This window comes from Passer domesticus, chromosome 2, assembly GCF_036417665.1.
Source record: "Passer domesticus isolate bPasDom1 chromosome 2, bPasDom1.hap1, whole genome shotgun sequence".
Lineage (NCBI taxonomy): Eukaryota > Metazoa > Chordata > Aves > Passeriformes > Passeridae > Passer > Passer domesticus.
This window is the reverse complement of record NC_087475.1, coordinates 41,422,845-41,448,702: the sequence shown is the minus strand read 5'-3', so window position 1 is coordinate 41,448,702 and position 25,858 is coordinate 41,422,845. Positions and strand designations below refer to the sequence as shown.

Genomic DNA, 25,858 nt, shown 5'->3' with positions numbered 1-25,858 from the left:
CTCACTTATCTTTATTTCAAATACCATTTTTTAAATGTTTTTTCCTCTACAGAGTATCTTTATTAACTTCAGAATTCTGGATCACATTGGGTTAAAGACAGGCAATAGGTAAATTCAAACACTGGTGGCATTTCCTTGGCTGTCTGCCAAATATAAAACTATTACATATTGTTGCTAGATTTGTGTAAATAATCACCAGCCTTCCTCTGAAAAAGAATTGCACTCCAGCAATGTTTGGGATAGCATTTCTAGGATTCTATGATTTTGCAATAACTAAAGTTTTGAAGAGTATCACCTTCCAATAGAATCTGCCTTCCGAAAATTACACACCGCCATTATTTTTTTCTAACCAAATATACCTTAAGAAAGTTTTTCCATGTCTCTATTTGGCAAAACAAGCTATAAAAGACTTAAGAAAAATCAATTTAACCTACTTCAGTGAGGTAAGCACAGAGATTTAAGCTGGCATATAAATTAAACTAGTGTTCCCATAACATAGATCACACCAATATAGATTTGATTCATGGCTGAATCAAGTCAGTATATGCTTACATTCCAAATGCAAACAACTGTGGTGAAAGAAATGGTTTTTTATGCCCCAGTGCTACTGTCCAGTCCCAAGCAACAGAGATGACCCAGACCCAGGGCAGCCCATAGGAGGCTGGATCCATATCAGAGCTGCCTGTTGTGCTGCATTCTGGCTCTGAGCCTCTTGTAGGCACCTTCTCCTGTTTCTTTCCTTAATCCTTGTCAATGACAAAGACATTTGCTGGCTGCTGCAAAGATAGTCTTACTTCTTGTTCCTGTCATAAAGTCATGGAACAAAGTTTGAGTTACAAGCATGAAATGTGAGTTGCTGAAAACTGTGAATTCATAGTCTTTTATGATTTCTGGAAGGTTCATCAGATCGAGTTTTGCTTCTGAGTCCAAATGTATCAAAAGCTGTTTATGTTACCAAATGCCAGAATACACAGATGGCATCCATTTAACTGAGTCGGTTTTCCTATTGGTTATGGACATTTCATGATATCAATCTGCCTTCTTCTTCAAGCAACATTAATCTATATTTTAGCTCTTTCTTAAAGTAAATAGGTGTTTAGCCAAGTCCTTCTGCCCTTTTTTTATTAATTACCTTCACTCTGACTGTTAACATATAACTTTTGGATCTATGATGTTTCATTTATTATTTCAGATTAAGAGCTCTTGAAAAGCCTAATAAATTAATTTTATCATTTTGGTAATTCCAAATGCAGTACCCCAGCCATATGCATGCCACACTGTACTTTTGAGAGAAGAAATAAAAAAAGGCAACCTGCAATCATTTCAAATATAAAAGATAATGGAATAAATACCACACCTCTATAAATGTGTTATTTGGCATAGACTGTATTTGTTGATGCATGGTATGGATCTAAACCAACCTGAAATTATTCTTCAGAAAGGCTGAACCCAACCATCTTTTCCTTCAGATGGTCTGGAAGTATACCTATGAAAGATGGCTGAATTTCACAGTGATCCCTGGAGCTTGAGCTATATTTAGAATAATAGGATTATGTTATTACAACTCTAGCTGTGATAGGACTGAAGAAGGTTACTTAGGCCCTGTGGCTACACTGCTAAATAGAAGAGAGCCAGGAGTTAATCCTCAGTACTGAGGCTGAGTGGGTAAGCACAGACTGATCCGTGCTGCACAGCTCTTGTCCCTGTGACTTATCTCATCCCATGTGGTGCCTACGTGGTCCAATGGAAAATGCTTCTTTTGGTGTGATTTTGACCAGTTCAAGATGTGTGCAGGAATTTATATCCCGTGTTGCAGCGTGCTGAGGTGGTGGCTGTGTGACATAAAGCTGCTTGTGTGTATGGCACATGTGGGGCTATAAAACCTTCTGGGATAGCGTTGGGAGCTTGAGTAGGATGGAAGAAGTCACGCTTTGTGCCCTGGAGTGTGTTAGTTTGCACAGGTGAGCCCAGGCCCTGGTGAGAGCCAGGAGCTCAGCAGCCCAATCCATCTCCCATGGACCTCAGCTGGGAGTACAGTGCAGCTTACAGAGGTCTACAACCCTCCACAGCTCAGACCCAGATTTAGTGTCTGTTTTGGTGCCCAGAAAGCTGAAGAAGTGGCCAAACATTGGCCTTCCAGGTGCTGTTCTGGTTAGAGGTTGGCACGTGTAGGACAGGATTCTGAAGAAACAGGTTTGACTGAGGAGATTCTTGGATGCTATCTGGGACAAAAAAGGCACTGCTCCCTTCTTGAGGCAGGCAAAACACCAAGACTGGGGAGAAACCTTTTATACCAGCTCTGGGCAGAGCTACCTGGAATTTCAGAATCCTGCAGGAACATTGTGATTCCCTCCTGCCAATGGCAGTCACTTGTGTTAGGAGAATGAAGTAAACTACTTGTGCAGGACATTCTGCAGCCATTTCCAGACCAGTAAAGGCAATTCCCAGGGAGCAAAGGGGTTTTGGTAGCATTCCCAGATATTTCCAATGAACAGGACATTGCCATCAAGTTCCTCAGCAAACCAAGCCAAAGCTCTATTATTGATCTTGAATGTCGTCTCCTTTTCCCAGCAAGACACTGGAAATAGCACAAGGCTTTCCATTCACTTGGCAGTGCAGCCTACAGACACAGCAGGGAAGTACCATGGGACTCATCACATGGCAGAGACAGATGGGCTCTTCCTGCTTTTTACCTCTCTTCCCTCTGCCTGTGCTGACTTGAACACCCTGCTCTCTTTCAGTGTCAGTCTTAGCCTCAGGGATATTGCAGGGCTGCAGTTGGTAGCATTGATGCCATGGCCATGCCAGCTCCTCTAGGCTAAAGTTTTGCAGAGAAACCAGTATAGCTGAATCCCATAATCATAAAATCATAGAATCATAGAATATTCTGAGTTGGACCTAGTAGGATCTTCTCACACAAAGTCCACATTTTAGGTGTGAGATGTACAACAAGCCTTTTAGGTAACCACACTAGGGTTTTAGCATCTCCATGCACAACCCAGAGTACAGGGAATGTTGACTTGGGCTGGTCCCTCAGTGTCTTCCAGTACAGAGGTGGATGCCAAAGGCTCCTCCATGATGCTGAAGGAGGTGGAGGCTGAGCTACAGTTCTCTGAGGGATTGCTGTAGGTGTCAGGTAGGGCTGCCTGTCTCAGTGGCAGGAGTGTGGGCCATTGCTATGGACATAACACTCTCATATCTTTGGGAGAATCACATGGGAAAGACCTTCTACTGCATCTCCTGATGAAAGCGTGAGGTACTCAAGTTTGATTCCAAAATATCTTGGACCTATCAGGCTAAACATAACCATGCTACAGGTAGGGAAATTATACACTTTCATTTCCAATGTTTACCTATTTTTGTCTTATTGACCTGTTCTTTCCATTGAATGTTATTCTTACTTGTGCAGAGCTCTGCCCTGCTGCAATGAGATGTGGGACTTGACTCTTCTAGTGCTCTTTCTGTTTTCTTTTGCTTGTTTGTTTCTTTACTTTCTAAAAATTTTAATTTAATCTTTAGGAACCAAATGGATGGGTGGAAGGAAATAAGAAGGAGAAGGTAAACAGAGGGCTGATGGGACACTGAGAAGGAAGATTAGGGAAAGCAGAGTCAGATTAGCAGCCAGCAGCCAGAAGTCAGCTGATGCATGCATAGGCTGTTTACTTCACTGCTGCCCAGGTTGTGAATGAGGTCATGAGGTGCATCCTCCAGGCTCTTCAGTACTTTTGCTTTGCTTGTGCCACCTCTAAGTTAGTTTAATCTCTGGAAGGGCTTTCTCTGTTGTCTAGGGGTCATTGAAAACAGGAAGAGGGTGAGTAGGAGACCATTCAAGTCTCTACATTACATGTTTAATTATTGTTTCCTCTAATGCAAGGCTTACAGCCACAGGCACACTTTCCATTTTGTGCCCTTGGGCCACATATAATCCTTCACATTGCAGATGACATTCGGGCATTTAAATTACAGCTCTCTATTCTGCCTTGCAGACAGCAATGACTTTCTTGGCTTTAGAGTGTTTGCTGTCCAGATGGTTCCTGTCAAATAAGAAGCAGGTGGTATCACTGACATGTTGTTTGCCTTTAGATTTCTTCAGAAAAACAGGGTATAATTTCAAAATATTCTTAAGCTTGATGGTCTGTATTATTTAAAGGTGTTTCAGTCCCAGATAATTTACTAATCTCTATGGGAGCTGGGAAGAGAGAGCCTTGAAAAAGTCTCTTCACAGCTTGAAGACGACTATTTCTCATCTTCTTTCCCCCACGAACTGTCACGGCCCTGATGAGCTTAGCTTCCATCTCAAATAATTGCCATTATTTCTTCTCCTTCGATTTACATCTCTCTCCAGCACTCCCTCCACTAGATGGTACTAGGGCAATACATTTTTCTTCACAGGCTTTCCCAGCCGTGATAACCATAATAATAATGTCCCTGCATATAGAAGGAGAAAAGGGACGGACTTCTTGTAGCGCAAGAAACTTCTATTGAAGACCATTAAACTTTAGAGATTATATACTCAAAATTTAACAAAGAAAACAGGTGGCCTGAGCAAGTATAGCTTGTTTTGCATCTATTACAAGAACCTTCAAGGGCACATATCACTATTCCATGTTTTTTGTTTTCATCTGTCCTCTAAGGGCTTATATAACTGAGAATATTGATACTGCAAACAAATTGTAAGCATTATGCCAAAATTAGATCATACCACTATCTTTGGCCAAAAGTTACTATTTAACAAAAAAAAAGATTGTTTTGCTTGTCCTTGCCAACACATATATTATTTGCTGCTGTTTATGACAAAGCCAGGCAAACCTAACACCTGCAGCTTACCTAGCTGAGTCCAGTATCTCATTGGTGTCACTGGTAGCCAGCAGCCCAGTAAATGGCAGTGCCTGTGCACTTCAAAATATCCATGTGAATTACATGTTTTAATATCAGGACTTTTCACTTTTGGGACTTTTTTCAATTGGAAAGGCTAAGTGAGAGTGCAAAGAGATGAGTGAATCTACATATTCACTGTTCTATCAGGATTTTTGTGTCCTGTGCTGAGCGTGGTGCCTTCTTCCATAGGCCATGGTTAAAATCAACGTCTATTTGATTTGTAAGACCATGAGAGGTGGTGGATTGCGTTTTGCCATTTCTGGTCCAACAAAAACAGAATTGCAATAAGGTTTGTACAACTTGTGCAGCAATAAAGGAGCAGGATTCCCAGGCTGTGCTGGAGATTCTGACAGCTCATATGATGAGCACAAAGCTGTTGGAAAGGAAAAAATGAAATCAACTCCTAGCTGCCACGGTATGCTGGTATGTCTCTTGGACTTTTAAACTCAAGAATCACTGAATTTATTTTTTTTAATGAAAAATTTGCAGCCTCTATTTTCTGTGTGTGACTGGAGGATTTAAAGCATTTTATATACTTTCTCCTCACATCCCCTGGCTGCAAGAACTCCCTGATCTTCAAAAGAAAAAAAAATTAGAAGAAACAAATGGAAAATATAATGTACTTTTCACATTATTTATTTCTTGTAAATCTAGAAGCTTTTGTTGGTCATTAGTGTTATAATAATCTATGACATTCCCCAGAAAACTTCAGGATGACAGTACCCTTCTCTGGACAAAGTATATACAAGAAAAGAAAAAAAAGGGATTTTCACTGATTGTTGGATTTCCCATATAGATGTACAAGACTGTGTGAACTTTCTATTAAGTTTTTAAAATTCTTTACAAATCCATTTCCCACAACTGGTCTTGTTATTTTAGTGTACACATTTCAGAATTCTATTAACAAAGGTTAATTTATTAATTCTTAATAGAATTCTTAATTCTATTTAAAAAGTTCCCTGCTTCTTGAGGGAAGATAGTTTGAGTCAGTTCCTCCACTACCATTAAAGCAAGATTAATTTTTCCTTTACTTCCCTTTTTCAAAACCGGTACCATTTTCATGCATGTAAAGAGCTTTTCTGCATGCTAACAACTCTTTACTTTCTAATGAACCTATGACTGACAGAAAGTTGAGCTTTTCTTTCCTCCCACTAATACCACCATTGTATGTGTCTTGTTAACCAGTATTGTGTATCAGTCACAAGCTGACTCCTTTGTGCCTTTGTAAAGTATCAATTTAGTCAGCATTATCTGCTGGGGAGACAATGCAGCCGGTAAACGCGAACACAGAAATGCTGTAGCATTATGAGCCTAAAAGCACTGGTTCAGGAGCCCTGGAGCCCGGGAGGTGGCAGGGCTGCAGCCAGAGAGGGCCGAGGCAGCAGACGGGCAGCCAGCAGTGGACAGGCTGCAGGGACAGGCCAGGGCGCAGGAGTGGCCAGGAGCTCGGGCAGAGGCTTCGTGCTGGCTGCTGGTTGGGTTACTTGGCTGGGAAAACACCTCTGCCATCCAGATCTGCCTGCCAACCCGCCTGTGGCTTGACCACGCTGATATTTGACCGGACTGACACATTCGCAGCGTCTATTTTGATTTTTTGCCTGATCAGGTTTTTCCGATGGTGAACTGGTTTCTCTGCATTAACAAAACAACGCCAAATGTCGCAGCTCAGCCGCTGGGCCCCGCGCTCCTGGAGGAGTCTGTGGCTCTGCTTACCTGCAGATGTGATTTGGCTTCCCATTGGCCTCCAGGTAGACTTTAAAGGGAAAGGTTAGACCGAGGCAGCCTCTCCTTTTATGTTTTCCTGCCTGGCCAATTCTGGTCAGCAGAAACACCCAACCCAACCCCCATTGCACTGGAGAGGGGGAGGGCAGTAGCTCTGTGGGGTTTCTGTGTCTTTGGATGAAATTGTCCCTTTGTTAGTCCAAAATAGCTCAAATTGGGCAGCTTTCCAAGCATGCAGTGAAAGACTTCTGTTTGAGACAGTGCTTAGAGAAGGCTGAGGATGGAGGGCTGAAAAAGAGGTGCCTGACTGGCTGGGTTCCCACCGGGGTGATTAATGTAATGTTGCTGGGATTTTACTGCATTATTAATGAAGTGCCAGGGTGCCTGGAGCACTGGAAAAACATCTCAGAAAAAATTATTACTAAAAATCTGAATTGGTGCATTGGATAACCTCTCATATTACTTTTTTTTTTCTTGAACGTAGAGCCCTTATCATGCCAGAGGAAGCCTATAAATAACAAGCAGAGAGGGTAAGACTAGACAGGCTGCTGCTCCCTCCACCTCCCCAAGTAGTGGTGGCCCCACTGGCAGTGGGCTGGGTGTGCCAGGAGTCCACGGGAGCCATGCCCGGGGGCTATACCCAGGCTTAGGGATGCACCCAGCCCCTCTGCATGCTCGGCCAAAGCCTGAGGGGCCAGGGAAGTGATGCCTGTGGAGTTCTGCTTTGCAGAAGAATATAAACATCTGACAGCCTGTGCTGGTTTAGGGCTGTTGTTTGCATTGATGAAGCTTGTATCTAGGATGATCGGTGTGAAATATCTCTGCTTCCCCCCCTCACCACCACCCTCCAAGCTGTTATCTCCTTTTTTGTTGGCTTTGTCATGCACTTTTTTCTTTTATTTTCTTCTAAATTCTGAACTCGCCAGATCTGTATTTTAGTCATCTCTAGTAGCAACTGCGGGTTTGTTTTGAGGAGAGGATTTTTTGTGGCTTTTTTTTTTTTTTTAACTGCTGTGCTTTAAACCAGCCTCGCCTGCCTAAAGCTTCCAGTTGCTAAGCGACTTTTCCCCTCCGCCCTTCCCGCAGCCCGGTTGCCATAGCGCTGCCAGCCTTGGCTATCAAGTAGCAGAGAGCAGTCATTACTCAACGGAAAGAAATAAAAAAAAAAAAAAAAAAAAAAAAGAAAAACAAACCCCAACCCCACCAAAATCCAGGGCTGCACGAGCCAATCAACATTTTCTTCCCTTTTTAATTCACGCAGCCAGCCTGCGGGAGCATCCCTGCGCGCATCCCAGCCCGGCCGGCCGCTGCGCTGTTTCCTTGCGGGAGTTTTCGGCTCAGCCTCTCCCTGCGCTGAGCAGGACGGACTGCAGTGCTGACTCACGGACACCTGTGACGCTGGCCGTGGCAGCGGCAGATGGCGGGGGATGTGGCTCCCGGGAAGCTTTTTGGCGTACCTGTGCGGCTGGAGCCGCCCCCACCCGCGACTGCGACTCCAGGTGCTCTGCGGATCGCAGCGCCGTGCCTTAGCAACCAGGTGACGCTTTTATCTCCTGGCAGTTTTTAGTAACAAGAACATCTTAGGTACATGAAGTGTGGGGGATACCATCAAGGACTAGAAGAATGCACACTGGTTAAAAATTAGCTTTTCAAATCCGCTCAAAATTGCGTGAGGGATCGTATCCAAAGAAATAGTCTTCCATTTTTTAAAGTAAAATCATATCCCTAGTGGCTTGGGTAAGAGAAAATTTAATGTCGGCGCTAAAACATAATAAAAAAGGTGAAAAACCTGACATCTCTCTGCTCTAAAATCGTGAGCTGTCTTGTCATCAGTTTACTGATTATCAGACTTTACCAGCTGGATGCTATAGGGCAATATGGTGATCTGGTGTCTCTAGTGAGCCATGCCATCCATCACAACCAGTCAAAAAAAAAAAAAAAAAAAGGTATTTGGCTTTTGTATAACAACAAAAGTGTGCAGAATAAAAATACCTGTTAATAAGGAATTTGGTGGTATAGAATTACCTGTGCGAAGACATAAATTACATGAGTTACATTTGAATTGATAGCAGGGGGAAAGTGTCTTTTCTACCAGTAAGTGTTGCAAGCAGTGGTTGAGTTGGACTTGGAATAATTTCAGTTGCTCTGTGACTCTAGTGTCCATTAATCACAGCACCAGCCTCCACCTCAGGTTGTCAGTGTAAAGCCTCTCTTAACATCCAGGGAACTTTCTTCCCACATTCTGTAGTCGGTGAGTTATTGTGATAATAAATGCAGCAAGGAGCTAGACTCCCTGTCCTTACATGCCCTTCCATTTATCCAATCCAGCATCTGCCTATTTGAACAAGTGCATCAGATACAGGCAGCGTGCCAGCTATTAAAATGTTAAACCTACTGCCATGGAGCTGCATTGTACATTTTGTTTTTCCCTTGTCCTTGAAAAGGACTCACTCCTGAACTAATAGGAGTGTGCTTAATGGTTCCTTGTCTTAAATTCCCTATTTACTTAACTATCTCCTCCCTGATTCGGTATTTTGTATTCCCTTCTCTTCATGCTATTCATGGGAACATTAAATACCATTCTGCAAGGAAAGTCATTTAAGACACAACCTTTGCCAACTATATGGAAAACTGATTTCAAAATCCATTTCTACTCTGATGAAGCATGCAAATCAAATATTTTGAGGGGCAGGAAAATGATTAATTTTTAAAGTTATTTTTTTAAAAAAATAAAGATGTTTTTGTTCTTCTTAGGAGTATACATTACATACCTTTCAGCTGGGGGCCCTGTGGCTGTGGTTAGATATAGCTTAGGTTGGAACAAATTCACTGGTTTTTACTGAAGTAATAGTGGTTCTCAGCTTTTTATCCATTGTTCTAAGGGAGCTCAGGACTTGAGAATTGCTATGTTCAATAAATTAGGAATTGAAGGTCTACCACAGACCTTTTTGTCCTGGAAATATTGATTTAAGGGAAAGTATTGCCAGATTTATTATGTGAAGATGCTTGCATAATCACGGAACTTAGGTGACAAACCTTGTTCTCAATTAGATTGCTTTAGCTCTAGGCTTCATTTCATCCAGAATAGAAATTACTGGAATAAAGGTTAAATATCCAAATCAGAAATATTATTGCCTGTGTTACTTTATGTTTGAAATGGTAATAAAACAAATTGAACATTAACCTAGTAGGACCAAGGCATTTCTATTTGCATAGTTTTGACATCTGAATTGGGCAATAACTTCTCCATGTTGAAATTATGCAGTGGTTGTTAGTCAGTCTTTCATTTCCTCAAGCATTTGTGCACAGATTACATCCGCATATTATATTTTATTATGAGTCATTAAAATGCTAATCAACAAAAGTACACTACCACAGTTCCAGGAGAGATCTACATTGTTAAATGAGTCTCCATTTTGATACCTTTCTCATAGAAAACACAAGACATCCACTGAAATCCACATCAACAGATTCCTTTTGAAGTCTACAGTGTTCACATTCTGCACTGCCAGTCTCCTTGTACCTGCTTTGCACTTCTGATTTCTTTCTGGTTTCCTAACCTTCTCTCCCTACACCCACCAACCTATTCTCAAGGTAAAATCACTGTGTCATGGTTAAGGTGTTTCCATGAAGCTGCCTCCTCTGCTGTCTGACTCCTGTACTTCACCTCCCTGTCACACTCCCCCAGCTTTTTTCTCTGCTCACATAAACCTTTTGATTTCTGCTTTTTCTCTGTCAAGTCCAGATTTGTTTTTCTTGTTCTGGTATTTTCTCTTCCTATCTAACTCTTCTCTCTGATCCTGTGCTAATTCGTCTTCACTACAAAATACCTCCACACATTTAATTTTTCAACAATTGCTTTCACCATCCATAAATTTGGAAAGTCAAGTTATCAATTTGACCAAATAGTACATTGTCCTTACAGCTATAAGACAGGACATTTACTTTCTCCCTTCAAACTTTTAGTAATGATAACTTTACAACAGCAGAATTTCTACTTGGTTGACTCTTATTTAGTCTGATACTAGAATTACATTCTGGAAAACTGCTGTTTATCACCAAATCTGTGCTTATTCTGTTCCCCTCCTTTCTACCATTGCCCATACTTAGATATCATATGGATGATGACATTACAATGAAGGAGGGTAGGTTTAGATTAGCTGTTAGGGAGAAATTCTTTATATAAGGGCAGTGAGGCCCTTATATAAACTGTTCCCAACTGGAACAGGTTGCCCAGAGAGGTTGTGGACTCCCCATCCTTGGCAGTGTTCAAGGCCAGGCTGGATGGTGCTCTGAGTAGTCTGGTCTGATGAAGGGTGGCCTGCCTTTGGCAGGCGGGTTGGAATACATGGTCTTTAAGGCCCCTTCCAACTCAAACCATTCTATGATTCTAGGATTCTATAATTCTCGTTTTTTGGTTTTGTTTTGTTTTGTTTTTTTTTTTAATTTTACTACCCAGATTATTTATTTTAAAAAATATTAATATCTCACTGATAAGTTAAAATTACTCTATCTTTCTACATCTCAAACATTTAAAATAAAATCTAAAATTTTAATACAAGTATTCAAAGATATTTTCCCTTGCTTAGGAAAAGTTAGTGAGAAAGAATGTCCAGTTTTAATTCACAGTAGAGTCTACCTCATTCAAAGACAGTTCTGCATTAGCAGGAGGTGTAATTCCTTTCTTTCAGCCCTACCAGAGCAATTATGTCCCCTTACCCTGGACTTTGTATGAACTCACTTCTTTGTGTCACTGGCCTATTTCCCTGTATTTGTGGAGCTTGGGCTATTGGGGCTGTATTTGTTTACTTCTCTGTGTTTTTATTTGGACATTGAATTATATGAACTTAGATCATGACTTCAAGAAGCCTCATGTTTATCTGACCATGGGCAGTAAAAGTAAACAATCGTAAGAGTAATGAGAAATGAGAAAGCTGGCCGGAGTAAAAGAATTACTCTTACTCTCACCTGATAACAGAGTCATAACAGGGATTAGCTGAATCTGGGACTGCCATGACTTAGTTCAGATAGTTGTGACTGAGGAAGGTTGAGGCATTCTGGCTGCTTTCAAAATAAATATGTTGATCATCTGCTCTCATTGGCTCCCACTCCAGTTGGCTTACTTGAGTTTTTTAAAAGTAGCATGTCTGTTTGTTGTGCACCTGGTGCAATTCTATTTTTGGGCTACTATGAGACATTTTATCAAGTACATAAATCATGCTGAGTACTGCAGTATTTTGAGCATGTGTATGTGCATGTAATTCTAACACATAGCCTCAAAGAAAAACCTTTGTCATAATTATAGATGGCTAGATATTCATTATTCACCATTGTTTGTATTTCTGTCCAAAACATTTTATTATCTTTTTAGTCTGATAGCAGTTTTCTAGACCACTGTGCAAGCTTTTATGTTATGTAGCAGTTAATCTCACCCAAAAATGGAACAACAGGTCCTTCGTCTACCCAAATTCACACTGTTTGCTGTTTGATCTAATCAAAGAAAAATAAACACCATTAATTTTTATCCTACCACTTTTCCTTCCAGTGCACTCTCCAGATACTAATATAGTCCACAGTGGAAAGTGAAAAAAAGAACTCATGTGGAAGAGGCTAAATTCCAGTCTGAAACAATTTGTGATAAGAAATAATAGTGTCCTCTAAGAGTAAATAAGAGAAACTCTAGCATCTTCTATGGGTATTTTGAAGGTCTGGCTGCCATGCATGAATGCTCAGGTGTTGGTTGACAGAGATCTTCAGAAAAGAGTGGTTAGATAAAAATCAGGGTCTATCCTTTGCTCTTTTTTCTAGTTTTGTTTAAACTTTTTCTACATTTTTTTCCTCAAGGAACAAACATGTAATGAGGTTCCTTTTAAAATGATGGTGACTTTAGGTAAGAAGTTTTCTGAGGGCATTACAGGATGAACTTTCTAATCCCTGCCTTGAAAAGTGAATATTTAGATCCATCAGTATCTGTTTTCAATCCCTTACTTCCATGCCTTTCCATTGTATTTACCTAAGTAGAATTTTAATTTTTTCTTCCCTCTACAGAGAATAAATGTAATAGCTTATGACTTCAGAGGTAAACGTGTTTTTGTTTCTGTTGCCATGTTTTCATCTCTTGTATAATTCTTTTGTTTTCTTTTCTGTTTTGTGTGGTTTTCTTAGCCTAATTCCCTATTCTCTTGTAGATTTGTACTTCAGATTTTAGCCAGAGGCATAAAGTGCTTCTCAGAAGCTCACTTGAAACTTCTCAGTCCATTCCATGAAATCAGCATGAATGTTCTTGTCTCATGGGACTCCTAGAATAGATAAAAGCTTGCAAGGGCATCTCCAAAGTGAAAAACCACAAAAGGGAAAAACTCAGCCTGCCTTTTTACTGTGGGTGAGAAAGACCATCCTTTTATCACAAAATCAAGACCTGAGTCCAGTTTTCACTGACGACAGTGGAATGTTTTCCATGAACTTGGCTCAGAGCTGCATCAGAGCAGCTCCTCTGCAGTACTCGGCACTGAAGCGAGCACTCCTGTACAGTCAGGCCATGGCAATACCCCAAATCACGCTTTCCTTCCCAGACCAAGCAACTCTGTGGCAATTTTTTGTGCTCATATGATTCTTCAGGGCTTTTATTACTTTATCAAAGGTTTAAGAATACAGGTTATATTTTTCAGGATGCCATATGCACCATGCAGCCTAACTCTCAGTAAAAATTATTTGTGCTTTCAAGTCACGTTGACACAGAAGGGGAAAACTTACACAGTTTTGAGGTATGATTTACAAGCAGCATTATTTCTCTTCTTTTTCAGTCTCTCTGCAGTTCTAAGACACAGTATTGCCATCTTTTACAACTCCCTTAGGACAAGATGAACCTCAAATTAACTTGGCCTTTTAGGATCTATTTTGCTCTGTATTGCACCAGCAATACTAAACATCAGCCACTTACTGTTAATACAGGATGCAGAACTAAAATTTATTGTTGTTATTAAATAAAATTTATCTGCATTATTTACAAGCCTGTAACCATGGCCTTTCATAAATAGATAATAAGCTTTTCATGTCCCTGAACATAGTGTCATTAGGCCATGATGTACAGAGATAACCAAGCTTCTAACTCTAAGTTAAGTTTTGGTAGAAGTTCAGGTACTTCAGCATCAACTGGGAGCCTTTGAGCATCTGCTCACAGAGAGTATGGAATACACAAAAGCATTCCAGAACAATATACCTTTTAATATCACTGTTCCCCTCCCCTTGCCCTGGAAAACCTTGCAAAGAGCCTTGGTTGCTTTGTTCACACATCACCCTGACCTGGGCATGAAAGCTTCTGCATTGTGCTCACTTCAGGAGTCCTTGAGGTGCAGGTAAGAATGGGGTGTTAGGGAAGGTGTGTGTACATCCTCCACCTGCACTAAGTTCTAAAAGGATCCTGAGCAGTGACTGAAGACATCTGACAACAATAGTTCAAAGTCTTGGATAACAGAAATCTCAGGAAGGGATTTTCTCTTTGGGAAAATTCATGCCATCTCATTTTAGCTACTTTACTGAAATACTTTAATGGCAATGCTGATTGTTACTGTTTTCCATAATGGTATTTCCAGAAAGGAATTCATATCTTAATAGGGCAAAACAGACACCTCTAGAGGGCTGTCTCCCTCCACTTTCCCTACGGGGACCATGGGGAGCTAAGCTTTCAGTGGAGGTGCTTCATTTAGATGCCTTCAAGCGGACACTAAACTGCTTTGAGTTTGGTACATGGAGGAAATTACTTAGGTGTTGAGCTCAATAATTTGCAGGAGATCTAGGAGAAACTTCTGCTCTCTTTCAGCAAACCAAAGTGCATCTTCAAACAGAGGGGAGAATGAGGATTCCTTCACCCCTTCCCTATAGTAAGTGATGAAGAAACATATTTTTGCTCCACACTGAAGCAAATCAATATCTGGTCTGGCATGGTTTACTTCAAATCTTTTTCTCTTTAGAACTTGTGCAACAACTGCCACGCTGTACGCTCAGAAGAATAGAAAAACGTGGAGAGAACGTGCCTGTGGAGAGGAGACGGGGATTGTTTATGCACTTGAGTACACTGTACGCACAATTACGTACATCACCACTGACTGCTGCTCCTGTAGGAAAAGTGAATCACCATTTGTGCTCAGCAACACAGAGCCTCAGAAGAAAAACCCAAAGTTTTTATTTGCTTTTTTTTCATTCCATTGGCCAAAGGAACTACATAATATACTATAGTATTGTCTAGTGTACAATACTATCATTTTTCTGTCTTGTACAGTTACATTTTTTTGTCATCCATTCACTGAGTTCTGTTGGAAATCTCTCTGACAGAAGCTTCCCTGTTGCCCTACCCTTGCTCCCAGTTGGCCAGATACAATTTTTTTTTCAAAATAACATCTCTCTCCACCTCCACTGCCCACAAAATCTCTTTCTGTGACACCATAATTATAAAAATGAATGCATAGAAAAGGAACTGACCTCAGGTGTCTTTCACTCAGTAAAACTAAGTAGGCAACATGTTAGTTTTTGCCATGTCCAGGACTTCCAGAACAGTCCCAGCAATCATGAATCTGTTTAAACTCCTTTAAATATATCTCTTTAACTCTTGAAGACCTCCTCCTAGCAATTGATAACTACTTTCAGTAGCAAATTAACTGTACTTGCAGCTCTTTACTGGCTTTTGGTTCAGAGGTTAGTAAACACTTTTGTGTCCTATGCAGGATCACTCATTTAGATACTGTAAGACAGTTTTCAAAGGAATTGCATTGAATGGAGTTAAATGTATTCATTACAGGATGTTTCTGAAATCATAAGAATTCACAGTTGTGAGGTTTGGAAGGCCTGGTGCTGCTGTACTTTAGCTTTGGTTCAATATCCTGCTGCTAACATTGCTACCCCGCCAGATGCTGCATGGTGAACACCAAGCCAGGGCTGAAGTCCTGTCTCATCTTCAACCCAACCCCAGGAAGGTGCCTGATGCTCAGGGGCTGGTCCTGGCGTCCCTGGCTGCCCTGCTCCTGGCTGGGGTTGTGGGACAGCCCTGGCTCACAAGGCCCTGCCCTGCCACCCACCCAGCTCAGGGAGCCATCTCTCCCCCACCGTGCCAGCCCCAGGGAGCAGCCAGTCTTTCCCTTCTGGAGAGAGGCATAATCTCTGAGTGGAAGGGGCTGAAAATAAACCTGATTTTCTTGGGAACATAAAATCAAAACAAACTTTATTTGTAAGGACATTTGAGGATTTCCCTCCACAAATTCCTTTCTGCAAGGCTACTGCATGCTATAACCAGTCATCAGCTATCATTGCTCCAAAAGAGGTCAAAACAATGAAAATCAGTATCACAGCACAACTGGTACTGAGAATTAGGGTAATTTATATGCAGTAAAGTTTAGCAGGAGTGTTGAGATTACTGCCAAGCAGGGCTATTCCATCCATGAGTACCCATGATCTCTGTTAAATTATGGCCATTTCACATGGTTAAATGGGCACAGAAAATCAGCTGTTTTGAAGATGACAGTGCTCTGGTAATCTGCGAGTTTTCAATGGATTCTGTTGTTCAAAAGTCCGAAAGTAAAATGTCACGAAAGGGTATTGCTATCAGGAGTGGTGCCAAGTGGCACACTCATGAACCCACTCACTCGCCCACAGGTGAGAAAACACAACTGGCAAAGGAGTGTCAGAAGAACAGCAAGAGGGAAGGAAAGATATGTGAATATTTTGGTTGGCAAATGTCATTTTGCTGAGTATGAGTTCTTGTCAGACTTACTATTTTGTATCAAAAGTGCTTTGGATCTTGATGAGCTGCACAGCTGGAACGAGTAGATGCACAGAATTACCACATTGTTAATAGCTCAAGATCTCCTTCCTCTCTATTGCTCTCACAATGGGTCACCGATAAGAGCTGAGATGTTTGTTTTGGTTAGTGGGTTTGTGTTTTTACCCCCAGTTGTAGCCATTTGATAAAACCACAGCACTATCTCCCTCCTCCTGTATCCCTGACACACTACAAAACAACGACAAGGGAGAAGGCAGAACAAAATAGCAGATGATAAAAATGTGAGATGGCCACAGTGGTGCAGTGGGAGCACGGAAGTTCAGAGGTAGAGAAGAGCAGTGCAATACTCTGGGAGAAGAGAAGACATTAATTATAGGGACAGTTTTATTTATCCAGTCTCGTGTTTTCAAACAGTTTTATTGATCACAGAACAGTTTAGCATACCATGCTTTTTTGTATCCCACTGTGCACTAGTAAAAACCCAGAGATATTTTACATCCATTGGGGTCAACAAAATTTATTTCTTACATGTATTGCCATTGTAATACTCAATTTTTAGCTGTTCTAGTTGCCATAAATGTTTCTACTGATGAATGCATATAAACAGCAGTTCACAAAACTCCAGTGGATTAATTTGAACCTCATCTTAAGTTCAATAAACCAAGGATATAGATATATCTAGACATTTTTAATGTCTCATCAAAAGTATTGATCATACTACTGGCTTTTTTTACAAAGTTTTCAGTGAGACCAAAACCTCTTTCTCTTTTTTTTCTTTTTTCCCTGTCCAAAGGAGCAGATAGAGGGGGTCTTAATTATACTGCAGAAAATACAGTCTTACAGTTTACTATGACAGTCTCATAGTAAATATCAGGAAAGAAGTTAATCTCTGCTTTTTGCTTAACAGAGATATGTGTCTGTATAAGATTTTGGTCCTGACTTCTGTCACACAGTCATGACTCAAAACATTGGGAATTGCACTTCTTGGTTAAAACATTTATTACCTGAGAAAATGATCTTATTTCTAATCACTGCACTAGTATTAGTGCTTCTAAAAATAACCTTCCTGTCTCCAGTCTCGGCTGTACTCTTCCAGTGCGGTTATTGAGAACCACTGAACCTGAAATATGGTTATTGCCTGTCTCATTAGGTCAGTCTCACACTTAATTATTGAATGTAAGTTGTGTTGACATTGCAAAGTTAGGCAGTTTGTCTCTGCTTTGGTTCTCTTGGTAAACCCTGAACCTTGTGCTTCTGCTGGCAAAACACACAGCCTGTTTTTTTCCAACTACCTAACAGTTTGACTTTATGAGCCATGTGGAGAAATAGTGGATTTCTTTTTCTTTCTCACTTATGTCCAGTATTTTCTGCTTGACTTCACTGGCTTATTGTAGCTCTCCTTCAAAAAAATGACAGGACATACATTGAGATTAGGAGCCAAAATGGTCTTCAGCTTTCCTCAGAGAGAAACATGCCTAAAATAACATCAATTTTCAGTGCTTTTTTATAGCTAATATCACTTAACAAAAGCTGTTACAAAATGAATGTGATGACCTCTACATTTCTGAATAGGTCATTTGGATTTAGTACTGCTGTAAATATAAAGATCCTGTTCAGTGCTACTGCCAACATTTCCACGAACTCAAGACACTTTAACAGTCCTTGGCACAGACACCATTAGTACCAAGCAAGCTGTATCTTCTCTTACAAGTGTGAGGTCTGACAACTTCAGGGTGCCAATTCTACAGTTCTTCTATCAACTTGTGTACCAAATACTGGCAGTCTGGGTGCAACTCTTCCCCTTACTAGTCTGTGAACACAAGCTTGTTTTATCAAAACATCATCCTGAGATTAAGTTTCAACACTGAGGGGAGAAGATAATTTAGAAGGATTTGCCATTCATCAAATGCTATAATGACAATATCAGTACCTATCTTGGCAAAGCTTTGTCATCATAAAATCCCAAGAATGTACTCTTCCACAGTTATCTGCAGACTTTCAGGCAGGTGCCTGGTCTGTGCAAACAGATCCACAGATCTCCGTAGAAAAATTGATGATCCTCATCAATTTAGATTGTTTTCTGGTTCATTTAATACAATTTTTTACCTGATAGTAAAAAATTATTTGGTGAGCTCTCCAACAAGTAGGTCCAAACCTTCTCTGGACAGTTGCTGTGCTCTGTACCAAATTGCAAGGACTTTGCTAAAGATGATTGTCTTGTCCTCTGCTCTCACAGAACATTGACAAACTACTGCAAATTAAAGTAACATGATCTGGCTGAGGCTGTGCTAATAACTAAGTCCAGATCCTCCAGTGTTTTCCGCCCTACTGAAGCCCCATATATGACATGTCCACCTTGCATGTCATATATATATAAAATATATATATATATAATATATAATTTTTTTATATATATATATATATAAAAATATATATATATGTATATAAAAATTACTACAGGGCTGTTCTGTTTCTCACATGGAGGATGGAAGGGAAAAGTCAGAAAACATTTATTCAAAATTATATCACAGGGAGGCAAAAATTTGACCATAACTAGACTGAGTAAACTGTATGCCTTCCTAAGCCAAATCATCAGAGAAATGTAACAGAAAAAAAAACCCCAAACATTATTTAATATGAAAAACTTGTCTAAAGAAGAGAGGAGATTGCCATGTATGAAAGACTACGCTGTGTAGAGAGACAGCAGCAGGTCATTCCAAAATGAAGCAATGGAGCTGCTGTCATAAGTCAGGTTGCACAAATCTTATGACAAGTGGCTGTGGCAGCTGGGGTTGTTTAGTCTGCAGAAGAGGAGGCTCAAGGGTGATCGTATTGCTCCCTACTACTGCCTGAAAGAAGGTGTAGCCCGGCAGGGGTTGGCCTCTTGTCCCAGACAATTAGTGACAGGACAAGAGGAAATGTCCTCAAGCTGTGCCAGGCAAGGTTCCTGTTGGACATTATGAGGAATTTCTTCACAGAATGGGTGATTAGACATTGGAATGGGCTGCCTATGGAGGTTGTAGAGTCGCTGTCCCCAGAAGTATTTAAGGAAAGACTGGACATGGCACTCAGTGCCATGGTGGTTTTAGTCACAGGTTGGACTTGAGGAGGTCTCAGAGACCTTTTTCAACGTAATTACTTCTGTGATCATTCATTTTTTTATGAGGCAGAGGGAAGAGTAACCTCCATGGCTGCAGGACATATGAGTGGAGGGGACTGAGGGGGAGCAGAATGTCTGGCCTGTTAGAGCCAGCTCATCAAAGAGGAAAAGGGTTTGAGAGAACAAGTGGGCTGTGCTGGTGAGACAGAACTTTAAAGTGAGAGAAACCAATATAGATTTACTGCTTCTCCTACTGCTTCTCTGGGTCTCACTTCCAGCCCCCAAAACAGAGTAGTAGATTCATGACTAAAATTGTAGAGATTGCTGTTTTCCTTTGCCTCAAAGGGGAAGGGTGCCACAGGCAGGACTGGTGGACAAGCAATGTACCAACCACCCTGTCCTGCCATCCCACTGACCATCCCCAGGGGAGTGTCCCGTGAGATCTGAAAAGCCCAGCTCATGGATGGACACAGGGTGTGATGAGTCTGTGAGGTCTCTATCCCAAACCCATGGGTGAAGTGCAGCTGCATCCAGCATTGCTGTGTGTGGAGAGTCATTTGTCTACAGGATAATGTCATTTGTCAGCAGTCTGTTCTGAAATGTGCATGTGTATGTGTGTGTGTTTCCATGCCACAAAGTGTTTCATGCACTAATTTTTCAAATTTAATTATGACCAATACAGACTTAGATCTTCTATTCCAAGGTGATTTTTTTTTTATGACTTCATGCATTGATCTTCACTGCTTGCCCAACAGTGGGAAAATGGGAGCTGTCGCTTCAGCTCCATACCCAGAGCTGGGTACACTAACTTGGCCTAGATCTTTAGACATAACACTTTATCTGTCCAGAAGCAGAACAGACACATTCTGTGATGATGCATCTCCTCTGTGGGCAGCAAAAGTCCCCTTGTAGACAACTCTTAGGAAATCCCTTTCTACACAATTCCGTGCCTGGATGCATTGAATCCCATAACGTGAATGTACTTGACTTTGAGTAGACATCTCTCACAGAATTCGGAAGATGCCAGCCTTGTTCTCTGTCAAAATGCAAGCCCCTCAAGTAGACAAGAGGTAGATGGTTACAAGTCGGGACAGACAGCAAGCTCCTGTCTGACAGCAGCTGGTGGCAGTCATTGCTCTGTAGTAACTGCGTAACTTTGTGGGTTTTTACCTTACGCTGCACCCTAAGTACCTTATTCTTTCTCTGAAGGGTAAGAAACCTCAAATTACCTCAGTCACCCCAGAGCCTGCATCAGCACCACATCTTCTAATTACATATTTGCTAAAAGGTGTTAGGTTTTTATCAGCTTTTAATTTGCTACCTTACAATTTCAGTTAATGTCTCCATAGTCCTGTGTTGAGCCAGGGAACAGATCTGTCTCAACAAAGGTTTTTATCTATCTTGCCTGTACCATTCCTTACTTTAACTGCTATTATCATGTTCTCTTTTAAATGTCTGCCTTGTGAAATGAACTCTCCCAACCATTTCAATCTACCCATGCATGGGTTTTCTCCACTCCTAATCAGTTCTGTTGCCTTCCTCTCAATACCCACGACCTCTGTTTTGTACTGCATTCTGTTGGTAGATGGTGAAAGTACTGTTGCAACCTGTTTTATTTTAATATAATAGGTACATAGTAATTTTTTGTGTGTGTTTTTTCTCAATGCACAGGCAATATAAGGGCAAGTTTTGACTCTGAATATAGTTGCATACTGAAGAAAGGCTTTCACTTGAGCTGTCTCTAGTAGTAAACAGGTGTCATTCCTGAATAAGGATTCCAAATAACTCCAAGTTTCCCTTCACACATGTGTTATCCAGTGACATTGAGCTTAATCTGACATTATGTTATTTGTTTGCCTCACTAGGGTAAGTCCCTCTGATGTTCCTGGGGGTCTTTTCAGGATTTGACAAGCCTTCCTAGCCATCACAGAGTGTGGCTCACAGCCAAGTCTGTAATTTGAGGAACTCTTTAAGCCCAAATAAGCTTTCATTGGTCCCCAGCTGCTCGCTTGCTGCTTTATGGAGCCATGCGTGTTTGCGCAGTTACGCCATGAGCCAGGCTGGGTTACGGCCTGGCTGAAGGCTGACACAGAGCCAGAGCCCATGTCCTGTCCCCATGTCCCGTCCCCATGTCCCTTCCCACCAAGCATGGAGCCATGGAAGCAATCTGCTCACAGTGGGAATGAGGCACCGAGAGTGGGGGAGATGGGGGACCCCTTCTTTCAGTGGCAGTGTTTTCTTAAACTGTCGAGAAATCTGTGATGTACAGCCTTCTTCAGAATGGCAAATTGTGGTAGAACAAGCTTTATGCAGAAGTATCTGTAATCAACAAACAGTGTGAGGATACCCAGGCTGAACAGCTCACCTGCCACAGGTGGCTTTGCTGTGTCTGTGCCTCACTGTGTCCCAGAATTCTCCTTCCTGGAATCCCATCAGAAGGGAGATTTCAAGAGCTTTCATCTACTTCTTGGTATGAGATACTGTTGAAAAGCAGAGCTGGGGTGCTTCATTAAAAATCAAATTGGATTTGTTTGGTATATATCAAATATCAGACACATAGCCAAGGCTATTAGGAACTTCCAACAAGAGGCAGATGAAGAATCATTAGCCTTGAAAACCCGGAGGATGAGATTACAAACACACAAGCCAATAAATCACACAGGTCAGTTTTGCAGAAGCTGATGTGGTATAGCAGCAATGTGTTTATGCTGTGACAGGTCAGTTGGATCAGTGTCAAATCTTCTTTGGGATAAAAGATTTTGGTTTTAATGCATACTGTTTCCCAAATGGCTGCTCTGCAGCTTTTATATCCAACACCTCTGGTCAATTTCAGGATTACAAATAGAAAATCTAAAATAGATGAAACTGATAAAGCAGAATTATTGCTTGATCACCTCAAGATGCAGATTTGGCATTTAAAGATCTCCAGAGTAAAGCAGCATTACATTATTTAAGTTCAATTATATCCCAACCATTTAAAAATGTTTCTAGTACGTTCTTATAGCCTCACCTTAAATCACATCTCCTTTTGAGAGAAGATTCCCTAAACTATATCTTTCTAAGGGGGACTTCAGGGCTAACATGATCTTTTTATTACTTTTTCTAAAACCCTGACAAAAATTGTCTAAGAGTAATAAAGTTGGGAGGCACAACACAGATAGAGAGCCTTATGCTTATGATGAATGTTACACTTCTTCAATTGCTTGCTATGAATTGGTTTGATACTACAATTGCTACATTTTTGAAAGTCTTCCTTGCAATAATGCCCCAAATACTTGTAGCATAAAATGCAGATTTATTAATGTAATAATGAAAAGAAGAAACTGCAATTGAGGCAACAATGAGTGCATATTAGTCTACTGTCACACCAAGAAAAAGATAATGTGGCTACATCAAAAAACTAGGTTTTGACAGAGGCGTAAGGAGAATTTTAAGTTTTGTGACATCTGTCCTTTTGTCTTAGTTTACTATGGTCTTGTCACTACCAACATATAGGCAGACACTTCATCTAAGTCCCTTCCTTCTTCCTGTGCTTGCTTTCTAGTGGCATATCTCAGACCCTCATTCCTTTTGTCCTCCACATACAACAAATCATAATTTCAAGTGTAATCTGCCAATTGGAGGATCAAAAAATATTTTTCCAGAATGCCTCTATACTGCATTAAAAAAAAAATCAAATTTGGCATAATTTCAACTTTTTAATTTTTTTTAAGTCACCTTTTGGTAGGAAAAGAAGCTTTTATAGTGAAGGGTTATCCTTTACTTGGGATTTTTTCTTTTAATGGTGGTCTCTGCTGCTGCAAACCAAAAAGGTGATAATTAGTGTCTCCTACTGTTTATGCCTGCTGCCATCTACAACGATGAGCTATTATTATTCTGTCTGCTAATACTTGGAAAGGATATCAGTTGGAGAACTAATCCAAAATACAGCAAGGAAAGATCATTGTCACAAATGCCAAATGGAGACATTGTTACAGATGTTAGAAATGAAAGGATTTCATTACATTGAATCATTCAGCCCATCTGCCCAGACTGTGCTTAGCCGTGCAGTCTCTAATGTCTCAAATAAGTGCTAGAATATTGTAAATACTAAATAGATCATTCTCTTTTAAATACATTGTGTTCACCCAAAAAACTTTCCTGTAATTATGGTGCTAGGTAGACCTGATCTTGAGCAGTGGTCCAGTTCAGTGGGGCTTTATGGCAGCATGCTGGTCTTCCTGATAATTTTCAGTTACTGGCCTGGAGTCACTGTGAGGAAATTGCTAGATTAGACAGGCTTTCCGTGGAGAACTAGACTGCAAAACAGCCTAGAATATACTGGTTGGGTCTTAATTTTTAAATTTTTTTCTTTACTTTTTTTGTTTTGTTTTGTTTCTTTTTAAGGCTTTTGTTGAAAAGAAGTCCCCGCCTTTGTAAAAACTGTCAAACTGCAATTCTGCATCTCCATATGGTTTCTTCACAGGGACATGTTTTTCAGAGGATCATGGTATGTTCACTGTTATGCTTGTGTTCACTGGTAGAGATCCAGAAGACAAGAGAGTTCCAGCATCTGGATTTCAGCTTGTTTGGCATGCACTGCCTTTGGCAATGGGAAGGCAAAGCTGCCATCTTCAGCAATTTGGAGGAAGGTGTCTCTGAGCCACCTGGAGTGCTGCATGCATCACCCTGCTGAGTGATGTCACTAAACAATCCTCCTTGTGCTTGACCATGCATGACCTGGGATCCCCTGCACTCTTTTTATTCCCCAGTTCTCTGCTGTGTGTGCATGTCTCAGAAGCCATGCTCCACAGAAATGGTGTGGAAGCCACCTGGCAATCCTCCTCTTGCAGGTGGTACAGGACCCCCTCCACCTCTCACTAAGTCTTCTTTTATATTTCCCATTGCCTTCATGCCCCTGAGAAAATCTTCCTGTACTGGCATCTGTTGTACTGACTGCAGTTGAAACCTGGTGCAAAGTAAAAGTTGGATACTCACAGAAAGTGTCACCAATGTCTCTTGCTGATTAAAATCCATAAGCATAACTTAATAATGTTTCAGTATTTCAAATGTATTTTAATTCTTGTCTACAGATCCTTCAAGTCTGGAACTCCACAGAGTGTTAAACTTTTTTCTTGTTTCCTGTAAATAAATCTGACTGCAAAAAGAGTTTAATTCCCACATTACATGTAAGGCAGAAAACCTCAACATTGTCTTATGTAAACTCATGAATGACAGCAGCTATTTAAATCTATTTGATCATTCAGCCTTTCAAGTCATCTCCTTAACAAGATATAAAAGTTTCAGTGGGATGTTAAAATGTTGAATGTATGTGGGAGGGATCTACACTTTACAATGCTGGAGACCAGGATATTGTGTTGTTCACAGTGCATGTGTAAAAAGAAAGGAAATGCTTTCTTATGGTGCTTACTTTTATGGTTTCTTACTAAATGCTTTCTTACAGCTCATAAGGTATTGATTAAAAAAAACAGAGGACTTAAGATACTTCACTGTAAGTATCATGTTCAATTCATGTATCTTGGATAACGGACTTGTAGCTCAATTTTGGATGCCTGTTGAATAACCATTCCCAAAATAAGTTTTTTAAGAAGTTAAGGGGTAGAGGTCTTCAGAGACACTCATCTCTTTTGCTTTTTAGTTACCTTGGTGAACCAGCCTACATAAAATAAGTGTTTAAATGCTAAAATGTAGCATTATTTTTGTAGGCAGAGTTGCAGATTCACTAACCACACTGCTGATTTTTTTTTTCAGCAATGCAATTCCTTAAACTCTGATTGCTGTAATCTGAAATAATAATGCAGTATGCTGCTTATTGTATCTTTCATGTAGAGGTTCCTACTTGCAGTCTACATTTGTTTAATGGAGAAGCTCAAAAGGTAACACACTGCTCCTGCTGATCAACAACATAAATGAGCTGTTTTCTCTCCTGGCTTATTCAGTGTATGCAAATATCTCTTGTTTTCCCTCACTTCTCTGTCTCCCCATTGTTTCCTTGTTTTAGATATGTTTACTACCACTATACATTTTTAATGAGGTGTCTGTAGCTGCTTTCCTAAGAAACTATTGAGTCTGTCTGTGCCTGTCAGTCGGTCTGTATCAGTCCTCTTTAAACTCGTATCTTCTGAAGCAATGGCTCCGGTTCAGCTGAATTTGTCAAACGGATTGAAAGGTGAAGTTTTCATGAGTTTTAAGGAACTAAAAGCTTTGCTAGGTAGGCAAGCACATCAGCAGGCCACAGTTGGAGAGACTCCAACATGACTTTGATCTGTTCAGCCTTCCCGTTAACCAACGAGCACGTGTGTTCTGGCCTGCTGCTCAGAATCCACACAGCTTGGAGCAAGTCCAGGCACATGATATGAATCACATTCCCCGACACTCACCCTTTT

General features: G+C 40.7%; 1 long non-coding RNA gene across 1 annotated transcript; it reads left to right on the top strand.

Moving 5' to 3' along the window:
- Window positions 1–7,681: 7,681 nt before the first annotated feature.
- On the top strand, window positions 7,682–25,429 carry LOC135293825 (uncharacterized). Its single transcript, XR_010355919.1, has 3 exons — window positions 7,682–8,137; window positions 10,035–10,194; window positions 23,859–25,429. It is a non-coding gene; the product is annotated as an uncharacterized LOC135293825 (long non-coding RNA).
- Window positions 25,430–25,858: the final 429 nt, after the last annotated feature.